We start from the raw sequence: 22767 nt of genomic DNA on the forward strand, positions 1-22767 counted from the left end.
CTACTTGAATCATGGGAATTGGAAGAGTTTTTATTAGCTATAGGCTAATAATGCTAAAAAGGCCACCTGAGGCTCTGGTGTTCCCTATGGTCCTGTTTCACAACTTGCTTCCCTGGAAGGAGAAGAGAGAGGAATGAGAGCATGCAGAAGGTAGCCTATCGTACAAAGGTACAACTCACATCGGTTGCTCTGCCTACTTTTGCCTCTGGTCCTGCTCACGCTGGTCATGTGCCCCCCCCCCGAATATTGCCCAGAAGGGACTGTGGCCTTCTGAATCAAGCAGAATAGAGTTTCCTCATGAGTAGCAGGAAGGGCCAGGACACCCCACTTTGAATCTCACCTCTGCCCAAAACTCACTAAAAAATCTTAGGGAAAGCCATCGCCTCACTATCCCATTTGCAACATGGTGATGCCCATACGGAAAGTATCAGAGGATACTTTCAAGAATGACCGGGACAGTCTCTGTGAAGGTCTATGTGCAAAACGCTACCTCTGTGTATTTTACTTAATTATTATTATATTTATCAAAACATTATTTTACTGCTTTTTTAAAAACAAAAAACAAAACCCACATATCAGTGTGGGTTACAACAAAAATCCATAAAACCATTTAGTAAAAACCATGCAAGAAAGTTAAAAACAGGCATCAGTTAACCATTGTGGAAAGATGTAATCTTAATTGTCTGTATAGGCTTGGGGGAATAGAAAAGTTTTCAGCAGGCATTTAAAAGTTTAAATAGAAGGCACCTGCTGAATCTTCGTTGGCCAAATATTCCACAGTTCAGAGTCAATGACACTAAAGGCTTTATGTATTATTTTTATCATGTGGGCCTTGCCAATTCAGGGCATCACCAATGATGTTCAACGATGGAGCTGTGATATAAGGGTTCAGGCGATTTCTAATGTAGCCTGGACCTAACTTGTTCAGGGTTTTCTAAATGAATACAAGGATCCTGAACTCGGCTTGGTAGTAAAGTGGTACCTCAGGTTAAGAACTTAATTCGTTCCGGAGGTCCGTTCTTAACCTGAAACTGTTCTTAACCTGAAGCACCACTTTAGCTAATGGGGCCTCCTGCTGCTGCTGCGCTGCTGGAGCACGATTTCTGTTCTTATCCTGAAGCAAAGTTCTTAACCCGAGGTACTATTTCTGGGTTAGCGGAGTCTGTAACCTGAAGCGTATGTAACCTGAGGTACCACTGTAGATTTCAACTGGCAGTTCTATGACATACTTTCTTTTCTTTTCTTTAAGAGAGAATGTGAACGATCAGGTTTTTATCAGTAGGGGGCAGCAAAGTAATGGATATGCACATACGCTCTCTCTGTTTTCCATTGGGGGCAGCGACATGCAACTTGGCAACAACTGGATACATTTTGAGATTGTTCTGACACATAAACACCTTTGAGCTGGGTTTTCAAAGGTTATTTACGCACTAAAATGGGAATTAGCAAAATGTCCTTCCATGCCAAAAGTAATTTTGAATATTGTACAGTGACGGTTACCCTGTTTTTTGTCAGATACTGTGTGTGTATACACCTACACCGATCAAAAACAATGCTTGCATTTGAGCCACCACATGTATGGACAAAATATTTTTATAAAAAAGCAAATCAGTCTAACAAGGCCAAGGATAAATGCAGATGATTAAGAATGGAAGAGTTTTGTGAACCAGCTTTGTGGAGAGGCATCTTTTTCCAGTACGCAAAAAAAGAGAGCATTTTTTAAATTAAATGTTTGCTTCAGCTTTAGGTATCACTGCACTTACCTGTGGTGATGCTATTAATATGAATAGCAAAGGCATTCATAATATATCGTCACTGTAGCAATTCCCTTTTAAGCCATTACTTTTCCCTGCATAAAAAGTCAGCAAATTATCCAAGTTTGTTTCATTGACTTTCTCACACCTTGAGAAATAGCCCATTTGTATTATCACCGTTTGATATATTTCCCATTTGCCACTTTCCTTTGGCAAGCTGGCATTTTAATTTAATTATACTTTTTGTTGTTAATGGTCTTTATTTTTCAGTGTCTGTGTGCTAAAGTGCTTCAGGTTTGAATTCTTCTCTCTCTCTTTTAAAAAATATCCATTCCTTCCCCACCTCTTCCGCATCCCGTTGCCAAGCTATATAGTGCAAATTTATAAACTGTTAAAATTCAGCGTAAAATTTACAGAGGTGGAATGAAGCAATCCGTAAAAGAACCCCTACTTAAATGATTAAGTGTTTTCCTCACTTTCAGAATGTGAGCCCTGCATCCACTTAATCTTCAGGCGCTGCTAATTAGGAATAGGGAATGCAAAGCAAAAAGATTTGGAAATACAAAGAATGCCCGCAATCTGTGCATCTGGGGCATTGCACAAGGGCTGTCTAGATTCCACTCCAGCACGGAATATCCACAGAATTTAACGTGTCACACAAAATTCAGCATCCTTTGCTTTCTTCTTTCTTTTCTTTATTACATTGTTTTTAACATCTGTTCTTCTTTTATAGCTTTCTACATAACTCTCTCTCTGACCATTTTAGCCTCACATCAACCCTGGAGTGTAGGTTAAACTGGGGGGGGGGGGGGAGAGTGGCCTAGCGAGTATCATGGCCACATTCGGATCTGAAACTTGGTTCTGTGCTGTGTGCATCGAAAGCACATGACTTTCCCCAAAGAGTGCCGGGGGGACTTTAGTTCACCCCTCATGGAATTACAATTCCCAGCACCTATATGAAACTACGCTTCTCAGGATTCTTGGGTAGAAATCATGTGTTTTTAAGTGTGCTTTGAAAGTGTGGTGGGTTGTGTAATGTTAACATCTGGGATAAGGAGCGGAGAAGCTGAGCTCCCGTTGCTCTGTCCCAGCTCCTGCCAACCTAACAATTCAAAAGCATGCCAGTACAAGTAGATAAATAGGTACTGCTGCGACAGGAAGGTAAACGGTGTTTCCGTGCATTCTGGTTTCTGTCACGGTGTTTTGTTATGCCAGAAGCAGTTTAGTCATGCTAGCCATAGGACCCGGAAAGCTGTCTGTGGACAAACACCGGCTCCCTCGGCCTGAAAGCAGAGATGAGCTCTGCACCCCATAGTCGAATTTGACTGGACTTAACCATCCGGGGTCATTTACCTTTTACCTCCAATTGTTGCTGGACTCCAATTCCCATCTGTCCCAGCCAGCATGGCTCCTGGTCAGAGATGATGGGAGTTGTAGTCTGACAACATCTGGAGGCAGCCTGACTATCTATCTATCTATCTAAACACAAATTTAATAAATATACATATTAAATTCCTCCATAATTTTCAACTAACATCTGACTTCGCCTCCACCCCTCTGTGGTTTCCCCATAATTCCTAATATTGCTGCATATTATAACTTATTCTACAGCCTATCATCTCCATATTATTCCAAAAAAATGTTTATTGCTGTTCGAATCCTACTTGAGTTCTAATATGTTTACAATAGCTTTTTAAATACAGTGGTACCTCGGGTTAAATACTTAATTTGTTCCGGAGGTCCGTTCTTAACTTGAAACTGTTCTTAACCTGAAGCACCACTTTAGCTAATGGGGCCTCCTGCTACCGCCGCACTGCCAGAGCACAATTTCTGTTCTCATCCTGAAGCAAAGTTTTTAACCCGAGGTAATATTTCTGGGTTAGCGGAGTCTGTAACCTGAAGCGTCTGTAACCTGAAGCGTATGTAACCCGAGGTACCACTGTATTCTACAAAAGGTTTCCGATCCTCCTTAAAACCTACCTCTTCTTGATCTCTAATTCTCATAATTTGCCAATTCAATGTATTCCATCAATCACTGATGAATGATGGCCTGACAACCAATCTATACTATTTCTTGTTTGTCTTACTTCCTTCAAATCCCTTCTGACTGCTATTCCTGTGTCTTCCACCAAGCAGCAGAACAGTTAGGTAATTTTAGAATATGGACTTAGAATCACAGAATCTCTGTGCCCCATTTCTAAGCCATGTAGGGCTTTAAGCACCAACTCTTAATCCTTCCTCCAACTCTCTCTCTCTCTTTCCTCCCCCCGTTTGGTAATGAAACCCAGTAAGAGCAGCTTTCCCTTCCCATTCACAACTTTGGGTCCCTGTCAACTCGCTCATTCTCATTTCATTGATACCAAGTGGTGAGGGTTCTCCCCCCCCCCCGAAATAGACACACACACACACACAGTCTCTCTGCGCTTCGTTCCTCTTGCCGCCTTTTATCTTCACAGCTGTTTATTATGGGCTCTTCGCCAGGGAAAGAGCTGATAATGGACGTTCAGTGCTAGTTTTGTGCTAGGTTTGCACAGCTCACATTTCCATCTGAAAGACCGCCTCCTTTCCTAGAGATCCTTTCAGGTGTTGAGATTGGCAGAGGAGGACCTATCAGTAATTCCTCCTCCCTCAGAGGCTCAGGGGTGGTGGTTGGCCTGGGAAAGGGCCTTTTCTGTGGTGGCCCCTCAGCTGTGGAACTCCCTCACCACAGACGTGCCTTTAGGAGAATGCTGAAGACACAACTCTTTACGCTGGCTTTTGACATTTGTGGGGGGGAACAGGGACATTTAGGGATCAAATCAGATGCTGGGGTGGCTTTTGTAATTCTGGGACTGTCCCTGGAAAATAGGCATATTTGGAGGGTATGTTTCCTCCCCAGTCTCTTTCCTGTTAAGTTCTGCAAGGCCAACACTTAGGAGGAAGCTGACAGGTGGTGTGCCTCCTGCTCGATTGGTTGTAAGAAAGAATGCAGACAGGTGGCTCTGGTCAAGGTTGGTGGGGAAGTGTCCCCTTTGCCCTAATGGACCAGTCTCTGCTGTAGTCCAGCATTATCTGTAATCACTGGCAGTGGCTCTCCAGGGTTTCAGGCAGGGGACATCCTCAGCCCTATGTGGAGATGCTGGGAATTGAACCTAATCTACCCCCCCATGGTCCTTCACCAGAACCTTGGAGTGGATTGTGCCATTTGCATTCAAAAAGTGTGTTATAAGATTGTGTTCTTCTACAGAGACCCTATCTCAACCTCATCTTGGAATAAATTAATCTTACCTGGTATCATCACCATCACCATCACCGCCACCACCACCACCACCACCACCACCATCATTCTACAGTCTCCCCAGCAAGTAAATAGATTCAATTAAGATCACTTGAAGGAGGTGTAACTTTTTGTTCTTGGTTCTTTGGTTATTTTACTGACTCTGCTCCCAGGATCACTCTTTGGAGGTGCGCAGGGAGAACACCAAGGTGCTGTTCTGTATACTCCAAAGCTAAGCATTTGGGAACCTTGAATACACAAGGTGCTTCAGTTTCAAGAAAATTGCGTTCAAGTTCTGTTATGTGCAATGGAAACAGAAGGAAAACACAACTCCGAAAGAAGATATTAGAACACTCCAAATCATTTCCCCATGTACGTGCACAGAAAATGGTAGATCTTGTTGAAAGGTCATACAAGGAGATCTGCAGTGATCAATGCAATGCACCCCTAATTATAATTATTGTAATCTTATTACAATCTTATAAGATTAGTGTAGAATCCTTGAAAGTTGTAGACTCCAAGAAGGGGTGTGTGTCTGTGAGGGGGCATGGCTGTGACAGCCATAAAGGGATTATGCACTTCTGAATTTGCCACTACTCTGCTGAACCAAAGGCTATTGAATGGATAGAGGATGGGACAGGCAGATGAGGAGGTACTGGGCAAGCTGGGGCACTGTGGCCCAACTGAAAATTACCCCAAGGCCCACTCATGACAACCCTGCTGCAAATGTTACCCATTCCTGATACATACTATTAGTGAATTCAGGTGCTGAGCTGCAACATCTGTATCACCCAAACTGAGAAATATATTTTGGGGGGATGTTTGTTCCTTTTGCATATTGCACCCCCAAAAGATAACAGCCCAATGAGTATTAAGCATGCTGGATGGTAACACAAATTTGATTGTCCTGGAGGCAGGAGGGGAGAGTAGAATTGGCAGCCGGGTGGATGGAACGGAGTGTCCTAAATAAGGGTATGTCTGGCAGGCTGGAGTACTGAATGCTCCTCATTGCCACATTTTGTTGCAGAACCCACTTTTTTTAAAAAAGCAGCACTGAACCCAAATAATTCCCACCCCCTAACATTCTACCTATGGGGTGATACTCCCCCCCCTCCACAGAGTCTGATTATCCAAAAAGCAACAAGTAAGAATATAGCAAACAATACACAAAATGAATGAATGAATTATCCATGCAATAAAACATCCTTTGTCCAGCTGCATGTTGGTTCTGGCTGCCCTCATTAAAAATAAGTGCACAGGTTGAAGAGATCAGCCAGTTCCTGGCCCAGTCATTTATCATCATTTTTAGAAATATCACCATATTTCTTCGGATCGGACCCAAAGCAAAAGCTCTGTCCAGTAAGTTTTGTCGTGACATAAAGCAGGTTATTCATCTTAAATGGGGGACGGATGCTAAATGCTCGGCCCATTAATTTGGTTGCGTTTTTCAAAAAGTTTCAGATAACTAGTCTGAAGTCGTTTTGCTGGGTCATGGCACAGTAAGTCTTCAGTTGCTCAAGATTTCTAAGACGCATTTCTTCTCTCTGATGTTTATTCTAGTTCGGGCACTATGGCATCTTGTTCGCGCAAGCGAGCTAACCTCTTGGAAAAAAAACCCACTCGGAAAATGGCACTATTAGCGTTTACCTCTAATAAATTTCCTTTTGAAACAGAAGCATTTCTTGATTTCATTAGTAATGCCATCATTTTTATAGGATGTACAAGGAGGGGCAGAAGTAAAATATGACCATAAATCATTTTCATAAAGGGCAGTTGCTTGAATGATGGAAGTACCTGCAAAGGATAGCCTTATTTTACCTACAGAAATTATACCTACACTTTTACAAATTTTGCCTGCGTTTTACCTACACAAATGCTGAGTTGTTCGGAGGCTCCTCTCCCCCCCCCCCAGAGCAGCTTAACAGTCCATCTGTCTTCCCAGGGACTTTTGGGATTTGTAGCTCAGAGAGGGAAATAGTGGCCTCTTAACAACTCTCAGCAGCCTTAACAAACTACAATTCCCAATATTATTTGGTGCAAGACGTACCTGTTTTAAATGCATAGTGCAGATGGGACCTAACATAGGTTCATCAATTTAAATGAGTCTACTCTGAGTAGAAATTAGTTAGATACAACCTATTGAGATATATTTTTCTGGTTAATAGACAAAGGTATGGAAAACAGATCTGGCAATAGGATTTTGCCAAATTGTACAGTTAAACACCTTCAGACCTTTGGGGCAGATGTCCAGAATCCCACTCAGCTACATGAGCAGTTCCCTCTCCCTAAGGTAAAAGGGCTGGCTCACCACATTTTGAGGCATGTAACAAGGGACGCAGGTGGTGCTGTGGTCTAAACCACAGAGCCTAGGGCTTGCCAATCAGAAGGTTGGCGGTTCAAATCCCCATAACGGGGTGAGCTCCCATTGATCGGTCCCTGCTCCTACCAACCTAGCAGTTCGAAAGCACGTCAAAGTGCAAGTAGATAGAGGTACCGCTCTGGCGGGAAGGTAAACGGCGTTTCCGTGCACTGCTCTGGTTTGCCAGAAGCGGCTTAGTCATGCTGGCCACATGACCTGGAAGCTGTACGCCGGCTCCCTCGGCCAATAAAGCGAGATGAATGCCGCAATGCCAGAGTCATCTGCGACTGGACCTAATGGTCAGGGGTCCCTTTGCCTTTAATGTGACTCACCTTGTCACTGAAGAATGAGTGCACTCTTCAGACCATTAAGACCAGGGTCTAAAATCATCTAACCGCACCACTGCCTCCATATTATAGGTAGAGTCCCTTTTATAGTTGAGTACTGAGTGTAAAATGTTTGACATATTACTCTTTCAATACAGTCGTACCTTGGAAGTCCAACAGCTTAGTTCCTGAACATTTTGGCTCTGGAACATCGCAAACCCGGAAGTGACTGTTCCAGTTTGCAAACTATTTTTGGAAGCTGAACGTCCAACGGGGCTTCTGTGGCTTCCGATTGGCTGCAGGAACTTCCTGCAGCCAGTCAGAAGCCGTGCTTTGGTTTTTGAATGTTTTGAAAGTCGAACGGACTTCCAGAACGGATTCCATTTGACTTCCAAAGTATGGCTGTATAGCCTATCTGCGAGATTCCTGGGGCATCTGGCTTGATTTTGTTGGAGACTCAGCTCTGGGGACCTTGGTTTGATTCAGCAAAGCAAGCCTTATGTTCTTATATAGCTTTCAAGGAATAATAACAACAGCGAAGCAAGGGTGAGAAGTTCAACTAACGACCCTTATTTTATTTATTTATTTATTTCATAAAATTTACACACCACAACCTGACTGCAAAAAATAATAATCAACAACCTCCAAGTGGTTTATGAGAAAGAAAGAAAGAAAGAAAGAAAGAAAGAAAGAAAGAAAGAAAGAAAGAAAGAAAGAAAGAAAGCCAGTAACATCAGCAAGAAGATTTAACAACAATTATTCCCGCCTTTCAAAAAAGATGAAATAAGATGGAAATTTGCATCAGCTTTCTGAATATCTAGGTAAGCTTGTCTGTACAAAAGTGGAGGTGCCTGCCTGATATCAATAGGCAGGGAGTTCCAAAGTGTAGGTGTTGCCACACTAAAAGACTGAATTACTATAAATGTAGAATGGGTATTAGGTAGCACCTGTAAGAATACCGGTTCCACTGATCGAAGCAGTCGGATGGGAGTATAAAGGTAAAGGTAAAGGGACCCCTGACCATTAGGTTCAGTCGTGACCGACTCTGGGGTTGCAGCACCCATCTTGCTTTATTGGCTGAGGGAGCCGGCATACAGTTTCCATGTCATGTGGCCAGCATGACTAAGCCGCTTCTGGTGAACCAGAGCAGTGCACGGAAATGCTGTTTACCTTCCCGCCGGAGTGGTACCTACTTGCACTTTTACGTGCTTTCGAACTGCTAGGTTGGCAGGAGCAGGGACCGAGCAACTGGAGCTCACCCCGTCGCAGGGATTTGAACCGTCTACCTTCTGATCGGCAAGTCCAAGGCTCAGTGGTTTAACCCACAGTGCCACCCACGTCCCGATGGGAGTATATAAGTATGTAAACTGGTCCCAACTAGTTTAGGGTTTGTATTGCACAGCAACTTGGCCATGGTGCCAGCTAAGTTTTTGAATTTCTATATCATTTCAAGTTAGCTGAATGCGAGTTTTGTTTCAAAGTAACATGGCTGGAATATTCGTATAGTTTTGAATGTTATGGTAGAAAAAGACCTGGAGAGGTACTTAGCAAGTTCTGAAACTGATACATGCAGACTGAGAGCATGAACCACATGAGTTTCTTTTCCCCTATGTGCAAATATATAATGGGCAGCCCTGCTGAGGCATAGTTATTTTTTGTGCATACTATAATAATATTTATCACCTACATAGCACTTTTCATCTTCAAAGTGCTTTATAAACATTAATTAATCCTCACGACACCCCCGTAAGTTAGGTAAGTAAGGCTGTTAAAATAGGGTGAATAATTCACAACGAATAATTTGTCTTAGATGATCATCACATATGTGCCTGGAACCAATTGTTCAAGCTGAAGACAATTTTGGAAAACAAAAATATGGGTGGGTGGAAAACTGGTCTCCCCTTTTGTTGCACCCCGTTGGATATCAAAGCCGAGGTGTTGTATTACCTGATTTGCTAAAAAGAACAAGGGAAGAAAGGAAGAAATTCGGTTGCTTTTAAGATATTTTTAGAGCTTAGATGTTTGAAACTTGGCTATCCTTACTTATTAAGAAAGGAATAGATTTTAACACATGCACAAAGATTTCCCCCTCCCCCGCACTCCGCAACCAACCAGCATGCAGTGAGTGATGGGCAAATCTGGCGATTTCAGTTTTTCTCTCTTTCCTACTTTTCCATTCTTCGTCTCATTCCTCCACACTGCCAAATCATTTTGCAAATTGCTTTTTTTTTTAAAAAAAAAAAATCCTCATAAAAACCCATCACAATTTTAATGCAAATTTCTCCATGTATACATATTTTCTTCATGTAATTTGACCAAATATCCATATTTTTGCAAATCAATTTCCCTGAATATAATGCATTTGTGGTACATTATTTTCACCAATAAACATACATTCACACATCCATACATATTTCTATGTGCACTTTACTCCATGATACACATTTTTATACACATTATTTGACTGGAGATGGGCGTTGCAAAATTCAGAGAAGAATTTTGAGCACTGTGTTTCTGTTCACATTTTGTATCAGAGAGTGCAAAACAGGAAGGTTCACCTTAAAATGTCAACTGAATTTCTTCCCCATCCCGACTGACAAATAATATAGTCCCAAATATTTGCTGCCCTGGGCTCCTTGTTGGAGGAAGAGCTTGATAGTAATGGGTCAGTGCATCTGGCTGTTGCATCTGGCTGTTGGTGGTTCAAACCTACCCAGGGCTGCCTGTGGACAGGATTTCTGCCTTGCAGGGGGTTGGACTAGATGATCCCTGGGATCCCTTCCAACTCCACAGTTCTATGATTCTATCATCACTACCACCACCACTACACTGGCTATCATGGCTTACAGTGGTGCCTCGCAAGACGAAATTAATCCGTTCTGCGAGTCTCTTTGTCTTGCAGTTTTTTCGTCTTGCGAAGCACAGCTATTAGTGGCTTAGCGGTTATTAGCGGCTTAGCGGCTATTAATGGCTTAGCGGCTTTAAGAAAAAGGAAACAAACCCGCAAGAACTCACAAGATGTTTCGTCTTGCGAAGCAAGCCCATAGGGAAATTCATCTTGCAGAACGACTCAAAAAACGGAAAACTCTTTCGTCTAGCGCGTTTTTCGTCTTGCGAGGCATTTGTCTTGCGAGGTACCACTGTACCAGTATATTTTCAGGTGCAATTCAAAGTGATGGTTTTTGAGCTCTAAAACCTTCAGTGGCTTGGGCGCTTGAGGGTCTGCTTCTCTCTGTATGAGCTTGCTTACTCTCAGAGATCTTTGCCAGAGGCCCTTTCCTCGGTGCCTCCCACTTTCGGAGACCGGGCAGATAGCAGCTGCAGAGAAGAACCTTTTCTAAGATGAAGACATCTCTGGGAGCTTTTGATAGGTAGCTACATGGTAGAGACTACATGGGGGAAGTGGACAGGGAGAAGTCTGTCTCTAGACATGACAGCAGAACCTGGGGCCACCCAATGAAGCTGAACATTGCATTATTCAGGGTGGGTGAAAGAATACATCACTGTAAACAAGAAGGCAGGCAAGTGGGGGCTGCCTGGGAAGGGCTGGTAAGACAGGACCTTGTTTGTCCTAATGGACCAGCCTCCATTGGCTTATGTCAACTCCAAGAGCAACTGGTTCTGGATCCAAGAGTGGGACACAGCCTTTAGACCTTCTAGTGCAACCGTATGTTCAATGAAGGAAATCCAGAAACAGAGCATCCCCAACATATGGCTGGCCGTTGTTCATTGTTACGGTCCCACACTAAGGCAGAGGATGCTTGCTTGAAGCACAGAATGGCATTTGTGGGCCTGTAGCGACAAGGATCTAACGCACAGTTCCACAATGGCAACCACTGAAAAGGCTAAAGAAAACAACAACAACCCTATTTAACGTGTAGGGACCCTAAAAAACACAAATTGTGTCACATAAAATTAGAAATCAGTTCATAAAAAAGTAATAACTGACCTGCACAATGTACATTTCCTGAAGTGCGTCCTCATGTTGGTAGCAAGTAATAGCTAATGAAGGGTGGTTAACGAGACCCTATGCATTTTATTAGGCTCATTTTGCTAATCCTGAAAATTAAGGAATTCCAGGTGTATGGAGCCAAGTATGCAAATGATTTCCTTTTGGCGAGCTGCCGGTATCATAAAATGAGATCCTTCAAAAAAGAGTTGACATTAAACTGCAACTTGTACAATATGGGCAGGTTTGTTTGTTTTTTGGTAACGTGGTGGCAAAACGTGAAAGTGACTTGATGATGATATGGACTGAAAAGTCGGGAGGGGGGTATAAGATATTCTTTTCTTATGCTCTTGCACTGAAGTGTAGCATTAACAAATCAAAATGGTAAGAAATACAAAAGGTTCTGTTTTTCAAAGAGCTGAATTCTGTAGAGGTAGGTATAGCAGCAGCAGCAGCAGCAGCAGCAATAATAATAATAATAATAATAATAATAATAATAATAATAATAATAATAATAATTTGCATGCAGCTTGCACACTTTCAAGCTTCAGCCTGGCATGAGCTGGCTGCAAAATACAGTATAGACACTCTGTGTGTATGTGTGTGTGTGTGTACCCTCCTTCACTTCCCTCTCCCAATTAACCTCCATCTCCAGGGCCTACCCTTGTGACATGACCAGGGCCTGTTCATGGGTCTCAGGGTCTGGAATGAACATGACCAAGCAACCCTATCTGATTTGCATGCAGGAGGTTTCAGGTTCAACCCCCAGCATCTTCAGGGAGGGCAGTAAGAAGAACCTGGAGAGCCCTAAAGAGTCACCACTAGTCAGAGTAGACAACACTGAGCTAGATGGACTGATGAACTGACTCAGTACAAGGCAACTTCCTATGTGCTCAATTTGTCCCGTCCCCCCTGCCATGTTTGCAGTGGCGTAGTGAAGAGGGAACATGGGAGACTTTTTCAGAATAGGAGCAATGACATCATCTGCTAGAGCACCAGTGGAACTGATTGACTCTCTTTGTTCAGGCACGTTTTCCTATCGTTTGTGATAATAGTAGCTTAGAGGAAGTTGGAGGATGAACAAAATAATCAAACAAAGGCTGTATATACTGTTCCTTTTCTTCAGTGGGGTTACTACTTCATGCTAGCAGTCTATATGACAACACTGTTTTGCAAGATTGCTTGCATTTCCAATAAAAGGTTAAAAGTCACATTTCAGCTGACTAAATAACTTTTGCTAAAACTCATGATTCTATGGTTCAATCTGTTCTATTGCAATCAATTATATGTCTGCAGAGTAAAAAAATGGGTTTTATGCAATAGCAATAATAATAATAATAATAATAATAATAATAATAATAATAATAATAATAATAATAATACCTTGCTCATCTGGTTGGGCGGCTCCCAACAGAACACAAAAAAACTTCAAACATTAAAAAACTTCCCTAAATAGGGCTGCCTTCAGATGTCTTCTAAAAGTCAGATAGTTGTTTTATTTCCTTGACATCTGATGGGAGGGCATTCCACAGGGCAGGCGTCACTATCGAGAAGGCCCTCTGCCTGGTTCCCTGTAACCTCACTTCTCGCAGTGAGGGAACCACCAGAAGGCCCTTGGTGCTGGACCTCAGTGTCCGGGCTGAATGATGGGGGTGGAGACCCTCCTTCAGGTATACTGGGTTGACATCTACATAGTTCAACACAACTGCCTGCAATTTTAGACTCTGCATGGAGTTGTGGTGATGGGGGCCACCATGATGACCTCCTGCACTTCGGAATTTGCCACCACACAATTGCCTGCTTGAATGCGCATCCACTGGCCTAGGAGCTTTTTAGCAGCAGTGGTTTACATTCCCCTCTCAATCTGTCAAACCAAGAGAACCACAGAAAACTTTGACCTCATGCCAACTTTTTTTAAAAACAAACAAACAAACAAACCCCACAAAAATTATTAGAAATTGTATTTTATGTAAACCACTGAGATATTTTTTTTTAATGAAATGCAACATGTGTTTTGCAAACAAGCAAACAAATAAATGCCAATACCATTTCACAATCAAATGGTACACAACTAATAGCTCGTGCAATAGATATACTAAAGTTTGCTTAGAAGTTCAGATCATTTCTGAGACCTTGTAGGTCCACACCAATTTGGAAGCAATTTGATGACAGTGGAAGTCAAATGTAACTTTCACAACTCTCTCTAATGCCTATTAGCTCAATGTGTTGTTTACTGCTAATCATATTAAAATGACTTGGGTGAGAAGAATTTGGGTGACGCTCTGAGAGCCGTGTGTGTGATTACTTCTACAAATCTGCCACGAAAGAAAAACTGTCAGGAATTCAACCTGACTGCTAGTATTCATACAGTGTGATTACTCAGGGCATTAGTTCACAGTCAGAGTTGCATGGTAGATAAAAGCCACTGCCTACGCCTCCTGGGTGGGTGGAATGTGAGAAACTAGTACCAAAAGATCAGTGCCTATGATTGCTCTTGAGACAAAAGTCAGAAGCAATTGTTTCCAATGTGATCCTTTGCCAAATGGTCTGTACTTAAAACTCTACTAGTTAGTAACAGTGTTACTTCTGGCTTATAATGCCCTTAATAGACTGGTACCAGTTTACTTGCTTGGAGACCTGCAGTGGTTGCCAACTTGCTACCAGGCCAAGTTTAAGGCATCCCTATTAGTATATAAAGACATTAACCACCTGGGACCAATTTACCTGCCTTACCTACTCAACCAATTCAATCTGAGGAAACTGGCACTGATACAGGTACCACACAATACCCTTTCTGCATTTGTAAGAACTTGGTGTTTTAGTGTGGCAGAGCAGGACCCACCCTTTGGAACGCCCTGGCTATTGACACCAGGCAAGGGCCTTCCCTGAACTCTTTTCAGCACCTGCTAAAAACACTTTTGTTCAGGGAAGCTTATCTGGACATGCAGAATGTCAACATAGGTTTTAATCTAGTTTTGGCATATGCTTATTTTCATTATTTTCTGAATGTTTCACCAACTGTTTAACTGTTTTACTGATAATTTCATTCCTTTATTCTTTTTGTTGTTCTTTACTATCAAGCAATACATAAATTGTGTGGGGAAAATAAAACAGAAACTCTGGTCTTCTCTTACAAGAAGCTGGGATGTGATGAGTTACTCTCATACGATACAGGGACGGTTGTCCTGAGTCCCACATATGTCTTGGTCTCCCACTGCTTGTGTATGGGGGCAGGGAGGAAAGTTTTGTGATTGTTTCTGCTGCATTGGCCAGACGCATTTCCTGTTGCACAACTTGGGTTTCAGTGTAATCTGCAATGTTGCAATTTTCAAAGGATCCAGAGGTGCAAGTCTTGGGCGATGCACTGCAGGGGTGATGGCACACAATTCAGAGCTGCCCTCCAGCATCATCCATGATACTACTAGCATGCTGCATTCATTTTCCTAAGCTGCCTCACCCTTGGTTCTTGTCGGTACATGGGAGAAACTTTTTAAGGGCTGCATTCCCTCAGACTTAATCTATTGGGGGCCACCTATTGGTGCTGCGAAGGTCAGAGCCAAAAGCCAGCTGTGATGTCTAACTTCTCTCTGTGTGTGTTTCTGTGGTCCATTCTCTCTCAGCTTTTCCATAGTCCCTTCTCCCTTTATCTTTCTGATACCCTTTCTCCCACTGTTTCTAACACACACACACACACACACACACACAGAGAGAGAGAGAGAGAGAGAGAGAGAGAGAGAGACCTCTCTTCCTGACACTCTATCTTCTCTCTATCTTTCTCAGAGCTACAATTCCAGAGTGGTTTAACAATCAAACCCTCTTCCCAGGGAACTCTGAGAGCTCTGAAAGGGAAATAGGGGTCTCCTGAAAATGCTCAGCACCCCTAACAAACCACAGTTCCCAGATTCTTGGGGACAAGGAACCAAGACAGTTTCAAGCTGTATCATAGGGATTTAAATGCATGGTGTGAATGTGGCCAGTGTGGAGAACCTGGGAAAAGGTTACATTTGGTGCCCTGCCAAGTCTTGCCCATGGCCCCACCCAAAACTGACATGCGGCTCCAGGTCAGTTGCCCAGAGGGGAATGTGGACCTCAGGCTAAATATGGTTTCCCGCATCTGTATTGGTAGATCATTATTATGTGCTCAGGATATCAGTTTCAATTTATTTCTTTTCATTTTTTTAGAGCCCGGGAAGAACACTCCACCTACATAGGCTGTTGTGCGCATGGAGTGAAAGAGTTCGACTAAAAGAGGTTCTGACTATGGCGGTGTTAAGATTTATTTGTTCACAGCCTGAGTTAATGGCTACTATACTTAGTAGCAGCTTGATCTCACTGCTAGCTGTCACATGCTTTCCTGCGCTCAAGGAATGCTGGTGAAACAATGCTATATTCTCTAACCGTCACTCACTTCTTCCTTTTTTAATGAAGAGGAGGGCAACACGCTGACTGTGAAGAGGACAGCGCACTACATCTGTGCTATGTGTCACACTTTACGTCTCTTTTTTAGTACCCTTTATTTTTATAAATCAACAAAACCACAACAGCCTTGAAGCAACGATCCAGCCTCAGTGCCTCTGCTTCCTTTTAAGTTTACATACACACCATACACTTAAAGCACATGGCTTCCCCCAAAGAACCCTGGGAACTGTAGTCTACCTCTCCCAGAGTCACGATTCCCAGGAAACTTAGCAAATGACAGTTCCTAGGATTCTTGGGGGATGTCGTGTGTTTTAAATATGCTTCAATGTATGGTGCATTTGCCGTCTAAGGTGACAGCTATACCATTCCTCTATAGTACTATGATACCACTTTAAAAACAGGTGTGGCATCCCTCAAAGAATTCTGGGAGTTTTGGTTTATTGAGGATTCTGAGAGTTGTTAAAAGGTAAAGGGACCCCTGACGATTAGGTCCAGTCATGACCGACTCTGGGGTTGCGGCGCTCATCTCGCTTTATTGGCCGAGGGAGCCAGCGTACAGCTTCTGGGTCATTTGGCCAGCATGACTAAGCCGCTTCTGTCGAACCAGAGCAGCACACGGAAACGCCGTTTACCTTCCTGCCAGAGCGGTACCTATTTATCTACTTGCACTTTGAGGTGCTTTCAAGCTGCTAGGTTGCCAGGAGCTTGGACTGAGCAACGGGAGCTCACCCTGTAGCGGGGATTCAAACTGCCGACCTTCTGATCATCAAGTCCTAGGCTCTGTGGTTTAACCCACAGTGCCACCCGCGTCTGAGAGTTGTTAGGAGGCCCCTGTTCCTCTCCCAGAGCAACAGAGCTCAGAACAGCTTAACAATCAATCCCTCATTCCAGACAACTCTGGGAATTGTAGCCTAGAGAAACTGAAATCGGTGTTATTTCTCATTTTTCCAGTCTACAGTTCAGTTCTCCACATCTGTTTGTGAATTTAGGAGACCCACATTCCCCACGCAGAGCTACAATTCCCAAAGTTCCTTTTGAAGAAGAAATGATTGTTAAAGCACTCTGGGAATAGTAGCTTGGTGAGGGAAATAGGGGGTCTCCTAATGTCTCTCAGCACCCTTAACAAACGACAGCTCTCACTCCTAAAATTCTTGGGGGGACCCCATGACTGTTTAAAGTGGTATCATAGGGCTTTAAATGTATGGTGTGGATACACTCAAAATCTTGCCAGCTTCTAACTTCTGAACAGAGGAAAACACTACTATCTTTGCTGCTGCTGCTGTTGTTATATAATAATAAGCAAACAACCCCTTCCTCTTCTAGGAACCGTAACTGCACATTAGCAGGGCTTGTTAAGTGCAGATCCCCAATCTAATATGAAGCATGGTGCTTTTTCATAAGCTTTGGGAACCAGATTTAAAAGCATATTGGTGCTTGCGCACAGCAGGCAATAATGATCCATTATCCCACAAGCCGGGGAGCTAGAAGCAACACATAAATAAGAAGCAATTGGGCCATCTGCTTTGATTTCTCCAGCATCCCCAGAGGACGCACGCAGGAGCTCACACTTCTTTCCATCTGCCCTTACATTATCAATAACAGTTAAATTATGCCGTGCGCTACAAGGGCTGGCAGATATGGATCGGGGGACGCAGCACCTGAAAAATATAGGCAAAAATGCATATGTTGCAAGCCAGCTGTTTATTTACAGGATCCTGACATTCTTCCTCACTTTTCTCTCCTGCTGCCTTTAAAAGAGAAGAAACCAGGGGGAGAAAAAGCAAGCTTCCAAGAGACATTTCAGTTTAGCGTGAACTTGAGAAGAAATTAAGTGCAACGGTATAACACCCCATGAATATATTTCAGTTTTCCTTTTTTGCAAGGGGGCGGGTGGGTTGACGTTTCGTTTTGTTCTCTCCTTCTTTTGAAAAATGTTGAAGCTTGCATGGAGTAAGGAAAACGAAACAACAAAAATAACCCCAGCCCATGAAACTGAACAGATTTTAAATTATGAGGGGGGAAAGGTAGTGAGAACATCTGGGTCAGTGTTACAGCTTGCTATGTTTATAAAACATGCTGGAAGCAAAGAGGGCGATGCACTCTGTACATTTTTTTGGCTGCTCCGAAATCCTGTGCAAAGCTGTAACTTTTATGAAATGTTAAGTGTTTATGAAAGCTCAGGGAGTCGGAGAAGCGGGACTGAAGGTCAGGCGGCTCCGGTGCTTGGCTAGCAGGCACCAGGCAGAATTGTCTTACCGCAAGCTGCAGGAATGCTACACACTTTCAACGGGGGAATAATTGCATTCTGAGTTCATTCAATTTTCGACCTGTTTGATGGATGGTTGCCAGTCATGCTGAATTGCAGTTTGGGTTTTTTTTCTCCTTCTCTCTTTCTTTCTCTTTTTCTCTCTTTAATTTTTTTTTTTTTTTTGTGAGATAGCATAGTGACCACAGAGATAGACGAGGACATTTCTTAACTACTTTTTCTTTTGCCCTCGGTCCATGTTGGGAAGTGGGGGGCATTGATCAAGCAATATTTCAGAAGATTGCCGGCATCTAGTATCAGCCTTATAGATTTTATAGGGGAGCAGGCTATGAGACAGAAGTGCCAAGTGCACACACAATTCCGCTGCATGTGCAAACTCTGGACTAGGGCAATGCCAAATGTTTTTGCATTTCATTGGGGGGGGGGAAGGAGGGCTTTCCCGAAACTCATCTGCTATCTTCTTTGTTGCCTGTTTGATACCTAATCTGCTCCTCTGATCTGGTTTCCCCTGTTGTTGCTTTGATGAATAATAATAATAAGAAGAAGAAGAAGAAGAATACATTCCATCTTTTTTAAGGATTAAGAACCCAACCAGCTAGAAATTATGCAATGAACATGTTGACAATACAATGAAGTCTGTTCAGAGTGAGGGCAATCCTTTTGTCCCTTTTCAGTTCATGAAAAGGGGAAAGGTTTGGACCTACCTGACTTGAGATTAACTATTTCTTAACCCACCCACCCATACATGCACACAGAATTTTCCAGGACTCCATTGCTGAGCCACTTTCAAAACCTGAAATTGAAACAACAACAACAATAACAACCCTAAGCTCCAGTTGAAAGGAATGTGGAACTTGCCATTAATTTGACAATTTAGTTTTGGTCATGTTTGCAACATGAGCTTTAGCCATACAGATGCTTAATATGTTTTAACTTGAAAACAAGGAGTCAGGAGGCAGACAACCCAAGCCAAAGCTTATTAACACAGAATAAAGCTGCTGCCAAAACAAAGACCTAGCTTGAGCAGGAAGCCTTTATAGTCCTATCTGGTCAGGGGGCAGCCAATCACCAACCTGAGTGGGTGGAGTTACTCCAGAGCCCGGGATCCCTACAGAGAACACTCTAGGCTCTAATCCCAATGACTCCCCTGTGTAGGGCAACAGTACAATAACCTCCAGATTATGCTGTGAAAAAACTGAATATGAGAACATATTGGCCAACACATAGACAACTATTGGAAGCGGAACGAGGGAAACTCAGATTAAAACCCTTTGAGGAGATATGGTAATATGAAATTGAGAGATGGCATTATATACAACTAAGAAGTATATTTAATGCAATATTATAATAATTCAGAATAATAAGAAATTGTTATCTAAAACATATAATCTCTTACTGGACTGGGAACTGATGGATGAAGAAGTGAAAGAAACGATGATTAAATGGGCCCAAGATGTCGGACATACTATTTATCTAGAGCAATGGGAGAAACTCTGGTGAGAAGATATTCGATTTACTGCCTCATACACAATCAAAGAAAATTTTGTTAAGATGTTCTACAAGTGGTATCTGACACCAGCTAGGTTGGCAAAGATATAGAAATTGAAATCCAACATTTGTTGGAGATGTGGTAAAGAAATAGGAATAACAATACATCTATGGTGGAGATGTGAGGAAATTAAGAAATTAAGAATTAAAGAAGATGCTGAAAATATCAATAATCAAAAAACCAGAGATATATCTCCTTGGATTGATAGGGGAAGAGATACCCGGGGGGGGGGGAATCTTCTTATATGCAAGCACAGCAGCTAGAGGAAGGTTACCAGATTTTTTTTCAATGAATCCTGGGACACTTTTCAACTTTAATGGATTTTGTATGGGGACTGATTTGTAAATCCAGGGCCTGTCCCCGGGAAACGGGGACGTCTGGTAACCTTAAGCTAGAGTAGTGATTGCTGCTAAATGGAAATCACAAACTCTACCTTCAAGGGAGGAATGGATTTGTAAATTAAATGAATACTTAGCTTTGGCAAAACTAACAGCTATTATAAGAAATCAATCGAATCAAAAAATTTAAAAGGAGTGGAAATGTTTTGATGAATATATGGAAAAATATTGCTCAAAAAAAGATATGCTAATATGCCTAGATTAAAATATAAAGTATCTGAGGGAATGTAAGTTAGTAAGGAAGGACAATAAGAGAATACATAGATGAATTGAGAAGTCTGCAGAATGCAAAGATAAATGTAATCTCAGAATGTAGAGGAAATCGAGTGGGGGAGGAGGGAAGCGGGAGGACGGACAAAAGAATATTATGTTTGACTGAGGATATAAATGATAAATATATGTTGGGATGATGTGGTGATGGCTTTGGTATATTTGCATTGTTATGTAATATGGAATAAAATTTAAAAAATTAAAAAAGAATAACCTGCAGATTCATGGTTCTGTATCTCAACAGCTCCATATTTGCATGCCTAAGATCTCATCTGCTGAACAATGTCTGAAAATGGGGACATTAGAAAAGGGTAGAAGCTGTATGCAAATTCTAAGAATATAGGAACAGCCTGATGGATCAGGCCAATGGTCCATCTAGTTCTTTGTCCTGTTTTCACAGAGGCCTACCAGATGCCTGTGAGAAACCAACAAACAGGATTCAAGTACAAGGACACTCTCTGCTCCAGTGGCTTCCAGCGACTGATATTCGCCATCCTTATTCTGGGTGGAGAAATTGAGGTGATCTCCTACAGCTTCTCAATGTGGGACCTACCATTAGCCATGGCAGCTGCATGGCTGCTTTTATTGGCTTACACTACAAGTGGTAGCAGTAGCAACTGTCTGAACAGCTTGGCCCACCATTTTGCACCCTCCACAACTGCCCAGACCTAGCAGGGGGTATGTGGAGGCAGCGGGGGCATGATGACAGCCAGCACAGAAATGATGGTGGAGAAAACGTTGAAAAGTGGCCTTTCTCTTAGGGTGATAGTGGTAAGAAAAATGAGACTCTCTGAATATTCCCGGAAAAACATTCTCCAGAAAATTTTGCCTCAGTTCTAGAATAAGAGGCCTGTATGGTATCAAAGGGGTAACCAGAAAGACACATTTGTTTTTAGAGCAAGAGTGCTAGTTTGGAAGAATCAGTTCAAATTCAATTCAAATAATCACACATCTTTAAAAATATAGGGAATATGCCTATTTCTTTTTGCAGTTGAGCTCTGACACCACTACCACTCAAAATCATACTGTGCATGATACTGATTGGCAGTTTCCCATAATATCATCAGTAAACCTCCCTCTGGCTTCCTGTAGCAGCTTTGCACTTAAAGCACATTTTACTTTAAATAAACTAAAATAAGAATATAGTGAGGAATGAATGGATATAGCCAGGAATGTTCATAAAGAACCCTATATGTCTCCATCTAAGTTCTACTCAGAGCAGATACATAAATGGACCTACACTAGTTGTGTTTACTGTTTTCTATGGGGTATCTGAGTGGGACTAAGATTGGATAAAACACATGGCTTATAAATAAAGGTAAAAAGATTTCCTGAATCACAGGAGAGAAGGTAAGGCATGGTTTAGTCCAGGCTTCTTCAACCTTGGCCCTCCAGATGTTTTGAGACTACAGTTCCCATCATCCCTGACCACTGGTCCTGCTAGCTAGGGATCATGGGAGTTGTAGGCCAAAAACATCTGGAGGGCCGAGGTTGAGGAAGTCTGGTTTAGTCAATATATGATCCACATGTATATACATCTTCCTTTTCAATGTGCTGTAAGATGCCAAGTTTGCACTTTTCATTGTACTATGTTAGGATTAATTAACCTGATAGCCTCCAGATCTTATGGACTACAACTCCTATCATCCCCAACCAGCATCTGCCATGATTAGGGATTATGGGAGGTGCAGTTCACAACACCTAGAGGGCACCATGTTGGCTCCACCTGCACCACATACTCACCTAGTTTGCATTGACCATGCTCTATCACAGCACATGTGATGCATGGTTTCCAATTAACATGGTGGAGAACAGCTGAAGATGATGGTCAGTGGAGGAAATGAGATGGATACTAAAGACTCTACAAAGGGGTGTCCCCCCCCCCATTATTACAAGCCAGTTGCAGGAAATGAAGGTCTGAGTGTGAGAGATAAGACTGAACGTGCAATGAATTTCTCCTCCCTAGTGCTCAAGACATTTCAAAAGGAAAAATTAAAATAGAGACCCGATTTCTAACAATTTAAAATCATTTTGCATCTTGTTGAATGTAAAGATGGGGGAAGTTACTCCCCCCGCCCCGCTCTGCTTTCACATACCATTCCCCTAATTAGCATGGAGTCTGCCTTCTCTGATGAGTTCATAAGCTGTTCTCAGACTGGCGGGATGTAGCAAGTTTGCAAGACACTGTTTAAAGATCTTTGACATCTGAGAAAGCCACAAA

Source organism: Podarcis liolepis (genome assembly GCF_965112155.1).
Source record: "Podarcis liolepis genome assembly, chromosome: 7".
Lineage (NCBI taxonomy): Eukaryota > Metazoa > Chordata > Lepidosauria > Squamata > Lacertidae > Podarcis > Podarcis liolepis.